Below are 12,013 nucleotides of genomic sequence, written 5' to 3'. Positions count from 1 at the left end.
CGGTACTATTGTATTAATTACTTAAGTATAATTAAATTAGTAATATCAATACTATAATAGTCTAGTTATATATTTATTAATCCATTTGTAAACAATATTACAAGTGAGTATTAGAAGGGACATTGTGTGATATACTTCATGTAGGATTTATATTCATCTAGTTGTCGGCATATGAAACGCCTTAAATAGTTTTAGTATTATTTTTTTAATTAAGTATAGTGAAATGAAGAATTCGAATGATTCTTATTTCGTCACAATTTTTACAAAATATCGCCATTAGATCTATCGACAACATTTTGCGACAGGGATACTTATAATTAGCATTTAATAATGCAGAATTTATTTTATAAACTTAGTATATACAGTGGACAGTTTATAGTATATATATATTAGGTAATTAATTATCATTGTGATTTATCAAAAGGACTAGTTGTGTATTTTTGTAATTACACCATTTATACGTTTTTATTTGTTAGAATACATGAATTAAAATATTGAAGTGTTATTTTATTTAAATACTTATGTAGAATTTTTAATAACCTATTAATAAGGTGACAATATGATTTAGGCGAAAACCGGGACGTCCATTTAGTAGTAGGTGCTTATTTTCTAAAATTGAAAATACAAGACGAAAATTATTAATTTTCGTAAGATTGGAATTAAAAAGTTTGAAACTATCAATGCGAGATTCTATTTTAACATGATCTGATATTGCATTCGAAAATTTTCCCCATTCATATCCTATTCTTTCAGCATGGCATACTTATTGTTTACATCATGTTTAGATATTTGTAATTTTATCATCACGTAATTCTGAAACCTCAGTTTATACATTTATTTCTTAAAAGCGCAGGACAATCCGGAACAAAAAATAAAGTCCAAGACAAATATTGCTTTTAGGAACCCGGGACACAAGGTGGAATTCCGGGACTGTCTCGACCAAACTGGGACGTATGATGATATGGTATAGGCGTTATATAAATATTTTCCATAAATAAATAAATAAATAAATATATTTGTGAGCATTTAAATTTTATTCATAGAATATAGTTATAATAATAAGCATTTTAGTATAGTTTTATCAAACACGACATCAGAAGCAACTTAAATGTATTGCGTAATCCATATAGTATAGTACTTCAAATGTCTCAGCTCATTTTGCTGTTGTTATTTAACTGACTACTTCTTGATCAATTCATAGCAGTTAAAAATGATCATAATGTGTTAAAAATGTGAAGAAGTTCTGGTAAGATGCAGTTTAAATATATATCGTATGATTGGAAACACGTGCTTCGCAAAATGTTCATGAAGTTGCAATTGCAATTTCACAATGGTTCCATTTCGGCACTAACTCCAGAATTATAAAATTTGTGAATAAATATGAAAATATTTGAATGTATTAGTTACTAAAAGTTTTTTGTAAGATTATTGATGCGATCACTGTGCTACCTGCTGATATAAGGACTTTAATGAAAATTACTAGGTTCTATGGAAAAGTTCTACAAGAGGCTTCTTGGTATCGGTATTCAATTGAATTACAATGGTATGGTATTATTAAACTAATTATCTAGTACTTTTTGGTGAATTTTACTCATGCTAGATGAAGAAAAGGCTGATCCGTGCATTTGTATAATTACAATAGTTAATTTATCGATCAAAAGCAATATTTAAATGGCTATAACTTGATTTATATATGTGTGAATATACTAGCGCAAAATTCATATCTTGCCACGTGTTATAAAGGATTTTAAATTATTTTGAGTACAAGTTAATAACCACAAAATCTTAGTGAAAAAATCCGTAGATAGATACCTTTGAATATTTCATTTGAAAATAAAACCACAAAAACTTAGTGAAAATTCCGTGGATTAGATACCTTTGAATATTTTATTTGAAAATTTAATTTATTTTTTTCATGTGATTGTTTTTTTTAACGTCAACCTATTGATGAATTCCACACATTCTATCATTTACCATAGCGCAGACCATCAGCATTTTTAAATTTCTGTAATATAATATAATAATATGCAGAAGAAAGGCAACGTTTTTCCAATAAAATCCCAACAAATTTTCATAACCAGCAAAAATTGAATTGCACAAAAATATATCTATTTTTTTATCTGAGACTATGTAAATTAAATATAACGTGCCACCAGGTGAATGAACAATTAATATCAGGTAGAACCTCTGATGTAAAATATAAATATCTTCTCTAATGGTATACGTTAGTTAAATATTTTCAACATTTTCTTGAATGTTATTAAATAATTTTATCAAAAAGATTATCTTTGATTCAGTGAATTTATCTTTGATTTACAGAACGTATACAAATTTTTGGAAATTACACTAATATTTGCACTTTTTCTTATCTATCGTCCGATGATAAAAATTCTCCATGGTTTATATAACGATAAATTGTATAATCTGTTTCGAATATATTTATTTTATTAATAGTATTTCGTAAAGCAGGTCTTGAAAACTAAATGGAATATTTAGTTAGGTACTTCAAATTAGATAATTTTTTAGTAGAATAACAAGTTTGTTTGCAACATTATAATTATTAATTGATCTAATCTTGTGGTGATTTAGTATTTTATATTCTTTATTTTATTTTTAACTTTTAAGTTTGTGTAATGATAACAAGATGATTTTTTTTAAATTTTTTTGTAATAATATTAATAATAGAAGAAAAGCGTTTTTTCAATAGAATTCCACCAACAAATTTTTGTTTCCAGTAATGATATTGAAATGCACAGAACTATTTCTAGCGTTATTATTATAGTAAGTTAAATTTATCAATGTACAGAATATTAACAAATTTTAAAACAAAATATGTAACTGGATAAGTGATCGAAATATTCGAAGCAATATAAATAAATATTAATCTAGTTAATTTAGCTTCAGTTATGTTTCCACATCTCAACGTTGATTATATTTAATTTTATTTTAATTTTTCAAATTAAATGTATAAATGATTTTTCATAAATATATGATCGTTAAACAAGTCATTTGCTTATTGTGAGGAATTTCGTGTTTTTTTTTCAATAATTTGCTTGGTAAGTTTTCTGTATTTTATCTAATTGTTGGCTTTGATTATTGTTATGCTACATAATTTAATCGTATATGTAAAATTTGTAAACATTAGTTTTACTATATAGTATCATACTATTTGCTAATTATTTTGTAAATTCTAGATTTTTATTATAATTACATTTATAGTTCTATCTACTCAAAAGAGTCGAACTGGTAAAACTTTATTTTCATACATCTTTCTTATTAATATTTGTTTAAAATTATTTTTTGACCATTTGAAACATAATTGTAATAGGGAAGATTGGGTACGGTTGTGCCAGGGTACGATAGTGATAGTTGCCATAACAGCTAAACTATACTGATTTTGAGATAGGGTCCAAAGGAAGAAAGATAAAGTATGTTCGATCGAACAAGTTCCCATTATTGCTTTTAGTCAGTGCCGTACGGTAACATGATCTGTAACCGCATTGCTTTTATGGCTCAAAAGTAAGTTTTTACGTTCGATTTCTTTTAATAATAACTTTAACTAGTATATAGATAATTCACTTTGATTGTTATTTTGCTGTAAGTTGATCATTAGTAGTTAATTACCTGAAATTAGTATTTTTGTAGATAATTTAGCTCAGTCATAATTTGTTTTCAAAAGTGTGCGTTGGATACAGTTGTCACAAATTTTGTTGGTGCGGTTGTGACATATTTCGGGTGAAGATTGAACAGATAAAAAAAACTTAACTAAGACAAAATATGAAAGAGAAAGGGAAAGAAAAATTCAATATAAGAAAAAAAAAAAAAGATTTTACAAAGATTTATTATAAACCTATTTTTTTTTTTTAAAGTTTTGTTATAATATTGTGATATTAATTAATTAATTCATAAGTTTTGCTTAAATAATTGTGTTGTAGTGAAGTCGTTTTTGACAATAAAATTGTTTGGTGTTTATACCCATTGCTTTTTAGCCTGTTTTTATGTCTGTCACAACCGCCCCTGAGGGGGTGAACATATTATAGATTGGATATAGATGTTTTCTATATACAGGTAGTCGAGGGCTACCCACGTTTATTGTATTATTTATGGCTCCATCGTATTAAATTAAGGATAATAAGTCAGTATTTCCAAGTAGACAAATGCTCAAACTATTTTATTTACTTTTTCTCAGATAATTGATAAATTATTATTAAATTGCTTATTAAAAGAAGTGGCACAACACAGTCTCCCCTACGTGCAAAAAATGAATAGCTATTACATTATAAATGCCTTACCAACAACTATTCAAGATATTTGCACAGTACATACCAAAATTCGTACTACGCTTAATATATTTATACAATAATTAATTTTTTTAATAATATTCATACCAAATTATACCTTTTTCAATTATCCAAATCATCTCAGCTATTTAAATATTGAATAATAAGCCTACAGTAATTAATTTTCTCATACCATGTGCTAATCCCCGCCTTATGTTACTGCACCCATAGGCCGTAGATTCTACTTGAAAAATGCTTGATTTCACTATATACATAAGTAGCATCGCATATGGCTCGGCTGATTCATATTTGCGGACATGATTCGCAAAAATTGTATACTATATCTTAATAGAAAATAGAGCATAGATGCATTTGTTCAAGTGTCGTTAGAATTTTGAGATAAATTCGCCAATTTTGAGTCGCGCAAGTGTGAATGATCCGAGGTCTGTGTGAACAATGATAACGTGTAGTATTTTGTACGTTTTATAAATGAGTTGGGCGGATATTAATCGCCTTATTTGTATTTGGATATCCGTTGGGTGCACTTTGAAGTGACTGTGTTTCCTTAATAATCATTTTTCGTCCCAGTTTTCACGTGAAATTTTATTAATTTTATTTTGTTCAGTGAGTGATATTATTATGTGATTTGGATTATCTGGTAAGTAGATTTTTTTATACATACTTTTTATACTTTTATATTTTTAGTTTTTGTGAGAAAAAATATATTAATTCTAATATTAATTATTAGTATGTATAATTATAAACAAAAATTAGAAACAAAATTTATTTGAATTTAATAATATGAATAAAATTATTAGGTGTTTTGGGTTAATTAATTATTTTGTTAAAATAATTTATTTAAGTATAAAACATGTATATATATATATATATATATATATGAATATATATATATATATATATATATATATATATATATTAGGGTGGTTCTTAATATGGATATTTCCGATTTTTTTTTGCTCCCAAGGGCTTAAATGGTTCCAAATTGATAAAAAACAATTCTCACTTTTAGATAGTGCGCAATTTAATCAAACTTCGTATGGAAATAGCAAGAAAAAAATTTTGAAAATTTAAAAAAAAATTTTAGGTATAACTTAGCGACAAATGAATTAAAAGTGAAAATTCGTGTCATTTTTCATTGAAAATTTGACTCTCTGCAAACATTTTGAAAATTTTTTCATGCTCTTTTCATACAAATCTTTGATTGAATTGCGCTCTATCTAAAAGACAATATTAAGAGCTAAAACTTTCAGAGAATTGTTTTTTATTAATTTGGAACCATTTGAGCCCTTGGGAGCAAGGAAATTCGAAAATGTCCATCCAGGACCACCCTAATATATATATGTAGATATATATGTATATATATATATATATATATATATATGTATATATAGAATTATAAAAAAAAAATTATTTGTACATAATTTATTTATGATAATATATTTAAATATCTATATAAAACTTGCGTTTAACTTTATAAAATAGTTCGGAAAATAAATTATTCAAAAAATTTCTTCAAACTTATATATATCTACTATATTCTTACAGATGTAGGTTAGTATACAAGTTGTTTATAACTTATGAAATAGGTGATAATTTCAATATTAATAATTATATAGAAATTCATTCTTTGTTATTATATCTACATAAGATTTGCGATTACATTGTTAATCATAATTTGAAACGTTTTGAGATTTATAACTTTTTTCACGAGTGTCGTCCATGGACGACATCCACTCGACCACCTGTATATACAAAACAACTATATAAAATCTCTAATGTATCTGTATTAATAGCCAAATAATTAAAGCATTTCAATTTTTTGTTTGAAATAGTATAATGAGCCTATAATTAATTATTAATATAATAATGAAATAATAAGAAACAAAATTTTATTAGACATTAATAAAAATAATTGATATGGTCACTATTTTCTTTTAAAAATATATTACGTTTCTCCAGAAGTAGTTTAGTATATAATATAGTGATAATTCCTAAAACAGATTTTTTTTAATAAATTATTGAATACAATTTCATACAATATCTTTACGCATTTCAAGCATGATTGTATAGAAATTATGATATCTGCAATGTTTGTCAATGAATCACTTTCTGAATTAGTTAAATAATAAAATTAAACAATACTAACAAATTCTCATAAATTATATAAATAATACCAAATTTTAAAAATATCTTTTATTTTACTTTATTACCATTATTTTATTATAACCAATAATTTTTTAATTACATTTATATAATTTACATATATTTTATTTATATCAATTTATTTATAAATTTTTGTTAATTTCCGTATATTTCGTTGTACTATTGAAATTGAATTCAAAACATATTTCAATTGTAAACATAAGGCATAAGGAGTCTTATTGCTAATATTTTAAAAAATATTTCATTGAGTAATAGAATATTACCTATTTTCATTTAAACAGTTTTAGAAAAATATTTATTAGAAGCATTATGATTTTGAAGAAGTGAAGTCAAGATTTTTTTAGCAACAATATTTGTTACATTTGCAGAAGTAGTTTGCAAGTCCAAGTATATATAACCAGTTTTCTTCATTATCCGAAATAAAACAGTAATGTTTGAAAATTCATAACAAAAGTATTATCTTTAATTGTTAGTTTTTTTTTGGTTGTGAACACTGTTGCTTAGATTACGAGTCCTCTATAAAATATTTAAGAAAATTCAATTGTTTTAAGTTAGATTCAACTTTTTTTATTTTACCTCTATAAAAGCTAACACCTGGGTAGAGCAAAAAGGACCAACTGAACCTTCACCCTGACAAAGGTGTAAAAAATAAAATAAAAAGTAAATTAAGCTAAAAAAGCATTTCACAAATAATAAATTAAGTAAATATTTCAACTCTGCTGAGGAATCTTTCTGGTAACATACTGGATCAAGGTAGTTTACAGTGCTATCTTTGTAAAAAATGCACCCATAAAGATTTCATTTCGCATTGGTTAAAGCTATTTTTTGAAAAATCCCTTTAAAATTAAAATTTGATATCGGACCTGTTTGCCCCCTGGTCGTCCTAATTTATCTGGCCTATGGGGTTAAAAGGACGAGTTTACAAATTTTTGAATGAAAGCGAAAAACACATTTTTACAATTGTGAATCAGCTGGGTGTTTTACTGAACATCAGATAGTTGGTTGTTTGATATGTTTTATTTGTTGAGATATAATTATATATATTTTTTTAAATTTTGTATGATATTTTTTATGAAGTTACTGAAGAAAATTCAAGATGACTTCGAGGAACTCGTTGGGTGCTCCGGTGGAGGTTTTGGTACTGAGGTCAGAGGTTCACTAAGAGTGGAACGACCTCACTATCCGCAATGGAGACTTAATGAAAAAGCAGAATACTCAAAACCAAAGAGAAACAGTAAGTTGCATTTTATTAATACTTATCAATATTACTACTATTTTGCTTAATTCACATCTTTTTATTATCGTGTAAAATACAATCTGTCTCCGAGAATCATTCAGTAATTAAAATATAATTTTAACTAAAAGTTGTGAAAGATTAACCGCTTGTGCACTTTTTTATTTATTAATTAGTTATGGTATAGTAGTATTTAACTAACATAACGTTAAATGTTTGACTGTTTAAAAATTCTAAATATTGTTATATAATCAAAATGAGTAATGCAGAATGATGCAGTAATATGCTATTTTTTTGTTTTAATAATTTTTACTTACGAATTTAAATACTAATGAAAATTTGGCATTTCTTATATGTAAATATATGTTGATATTTTAAAAATATTTTAATAGTTCGAAGAATTATGTGTAAGCACATATATTTAAACTTTACGTTTAACAATATTCGACTCATATATGTTAAGCACTCATGATAAATGACTAATATTTACGTATTAATCTTAAATTCAAAATTTTTTATTACTTTTTTAAAATTATATTATATTTAATAGAAGTAATTAATACAATGAATAAATATAGTAATAACAAAATAATACATATATAAATTGAATAGTAATAATAGTTTTGCAGAATCTTGATTTATATATTAAAAATTTGCAGTTGGGAAAAGTAATTCTTTTTTTACATAAGTATCTTAAACTAATGTATCTATACATTTCTTAATATTTAACCTTATCTTTTTTCTGCTTTTGACTTATTGTCAAACTAAATTAAATTAATTAGTTGAATAATAATTTAAGTCAAATTTTCATATGTTATATGATCCATTTGGATGTACTTTACATTTTTTTAAATTTAAAAACAAAAAGTGTACATCGATATGTGACAATGATTGTTTCGTTTAAACTAAATTCTTTTTGAAATTTTCTGCTGATTTGTAAATATTATTTTTTATTTTTAATTTTAATTTTAATTATTAGCTTTCCGTAGGGTAAGTTAAAGTAATAGCAAAAAAATCGAAAACGTAATTTTTTTTGTATCTTTACGTTTGAGAGGTTTCTGAACATTTTGGCATACCTTGGAAGAAATGGGCTTATGAGTGTGTGTGTGTGCGGATGCAAATATTTCAGAAAAGTCATTCTTTTTCAAAAATTTTAATATTTTCAAAAATTTCTATTTTCAAATTTCTCCAAATAATTTAAAGGTTTTTCAAAAATCTTAATTTTGATTACGGGAAGTTTCAGCAATTTGCCTTAAGGCACAACATATATGTACCACTAGTTTTTTATGTAATTTATATATATCTAAGAATTGATTGTAATTCAAGTATCGAACCGTATAAACAAAATTATTATTACTAAAATTATTTTTGCAATTTGTCGTATATGTCTTATATGTCGTATATGTCAAGCTCGTATAACCTAATATAAATATGTTTTAACGTCGCAGAAGGTATCAAGTTCAATAAATGAATAAATAAATAATTAAATAAATAAATAAATATATATATATATTATATATATATATATATATATAAACACGCATATAAAGTATTTTCTAATAAAATAGCTTACTTTTTTATAATAAATAGTGTCACAAAATTAAAGTTCTCTAACCGGTCGTTGAATCAAGACGGTGTGAACTCGCCCTTAGTCACCGTTCAGCCTATATTGGCACTGACCAATTAATAAATCTGTGAGTCACTCTTATTAACATAAACTTAATAAACCTACGAGAACAGATTGAATCTGCAGGTAAAGCGTTAATGACTTTCACCTGATTCCAGCTGTGATGTAACATTTATAAATCTATGCAGAAACCAATGGACTGTGTATGTTTTATGCGATGTATGAGCGCAAGGACGCGACAAAAACAAAAACAATTACGAAATCGTTTTAACCTAATTAAATGCGATAAACGACAATTCAGAAAATCTCAGATGACTGCAGTCGTTGAAGTTTGTTTGGATTAACTTGATATAAGACAATAGTGCGTGTAATGTAATACACAGTTGTAAATGTAGTTAAATGATCCAATATCTTTTTCAAAATATTAGGTTTTTTAACTTCTCGTAAAAGTTTGTTTACTCCAGAAAATCCGACTTGGTAATTTTATGTTTTCTCCGCGTTTTAGAATTTTCTAAATCGTTTGGCATCAATTTTGGAAAAAGTGTGTGTGGTGCATGTGAGCAAAATTCCATTTTTGTGGATGTTTTCCAAAAACGATTGCACCGATTTAGAAAATTTATAAGATATTAGTTTTGCGCAAAGAACGGCCGAATCATTTTTTCTTACTATCAGATAAGTGCAGTAATTTTTTTTGTAAGCGGTTTTGTCAAAAATCTCGAACCAATATTGAAAATTCGACAGCGAAAGAGATCAGTTGGCAATCCACGTTTTTGGGCGCACGGATCAACCGATTTGAATGGTTAAAAATATTCGATTTCTATTGATAGGGAGATGTGCTTTTTAGTTTTTAGCAAAGGCAGGTCCAGCCGTTTTAAGATACGGAGCAATGAGTGCAAAAAATTAAAATCGTGTTTTTGATTCGACATCTAATTTAAATGATCCAAAAATATTGAATTTGTAATGATGGGGAGAAGTGGTGTTTGGATTTTGGCAAAGCTAGGTATAGCCGTTTCGGAGATACCGAGCTAAATATGCAAAAATGGCAGTTTTTGAGAGAACTAAGCATCTGATTTGAATGATTCAAAATTCTTTTCGTCAAGTATTCAAAATACTTGTCAAAAAAATTGCTTTTGGTAAAAGACTTTTTTTTCTTATTTTTTTTTTTAATTTTCAAAAAATATTTTTTTTACTAAATTTTTGCCCGTAGCTTTGCAATGCCATACACCACTATTTTTTGGTCAAGATCGGGTCATTTTTCCGTAATTGTTCAAAATTTTTATCTGACGTTAATGGAACTTTGCTTTGTAGTTCGTGTTCATGGTCATCGAAAACATCCTAAAATTATAGGCCTATATAAATTGGTTTATTATCATAGTTTCCACATATCACTTCTTATTAATTCTAATATGTAGTTTTACCGAGAAGTTCATGCAATTTGCCTTAAAATAAAATGCCACTTAAACCAAGTGGTTTAGTTTTCATAATCTAATCTTAAATTTTCAAACCGACAGCAAAGGGTTTCTCCCAAAGTGAATGAAACAGAGGTAAATGCTTAGTCACGTAGTTAAGTGAACTAATAAATTAATCTAGATAACAAATTTATTAATTTTAAATAATTCATTACTCTACAATTAAATATTTTAGCATAATCATGCAGCAACAAATATAAGTGCATATGAACGACTAAAGCTGATGTAAATAGAATTAAATTTGAGTAATACGACATAAGCACTTCAAATAGCGTGATTCATTAAACAATAGTCTATTTTTAATAAATAAATATATGTAACTAAACAGAAAATCACATAAACAAATTAACAAACAAGTGTACTTGATCTTGATTTGATCTCATAAACTTTTGTTTTATCAGTTTCCAAAAAAGCAACAAAGATATGCAGACTTAATTTATTTTCGAGTACTACGTCATAATCATTACAGAGCAAAATTAATTGCGCAAATTTCCACACTTGTGTACACGATTCGTAAATGAGTTGGATAAATTTGCTCCATAAATAACTATTGTATTTAATATATTTTTAAATTCATTGATTAGAACATATGGTGGACAATTTTAGGTGAATAAGATTAGAATTTTTAACTTCAATTTATTTCTTCTCTTTATTAATTATCATCTGCCTTACACAATGTAAAATAAGACTTTCAGTAATTCTAACTTAAATTTAATAGAGATTAATCATTCATCAATATTCACTTCCTTTCTCTAATAATATATCAATTTCGACCAAAAACAACCATTTTAAGTGAATGAATAATACAAGAAAATTTGATATCTGATAACAATTTATAGAATCATTTTTATTTTATCATTTAATGAAGAAAACCAAATTTGAACAAATAAAGAATTAATCGATCAAATGGCGTAAAAAAAATAATTTTAATTTTATGCGTTCGGAAAATGATTTATTCAGGGTTAGTTATTATAGTTTTCAAGGGTTTTGAGCATTTTGGAATTTTTTTAGAAAAAATACATGTGTATGTGTGTGTGTATGTATGTATGGATACAATTTTTCGTCCATGTTTTCGGTCGCACAGATCAACCGATTTAAATGGTTCAAAGAACATTCGATTCCTATTGATAGGGAGATGTGCTGATTAGATTTTGGCAAAAGTCGCTCTAGCCGTTTTGGAGTTACGGAGCAAAGAGTGCAGAAAATAGAAATCGAGTTT

This window comes from Ctenocephalides felis, unplaced genomic scaffold (assembly GCF_003426905.1).
Source record: "Ctenocephalides felis isolate EL2017-DRISC unplaced genomic scaffold, ASM342690v1 CF-g0.4_SCAFFOLD_00845, whole genome shotgun sequence".
Classification (NCBI taxonomy): domain Eukaryota; kingdom Metazoa; phylum Arthropoda; class Insecta; order Siphonaptera; family Pulicidae; genus Ctenocephalides; species Ctenocephalides felis.
Note: the sequence above shows the minus strand (reverse complement) of the source record.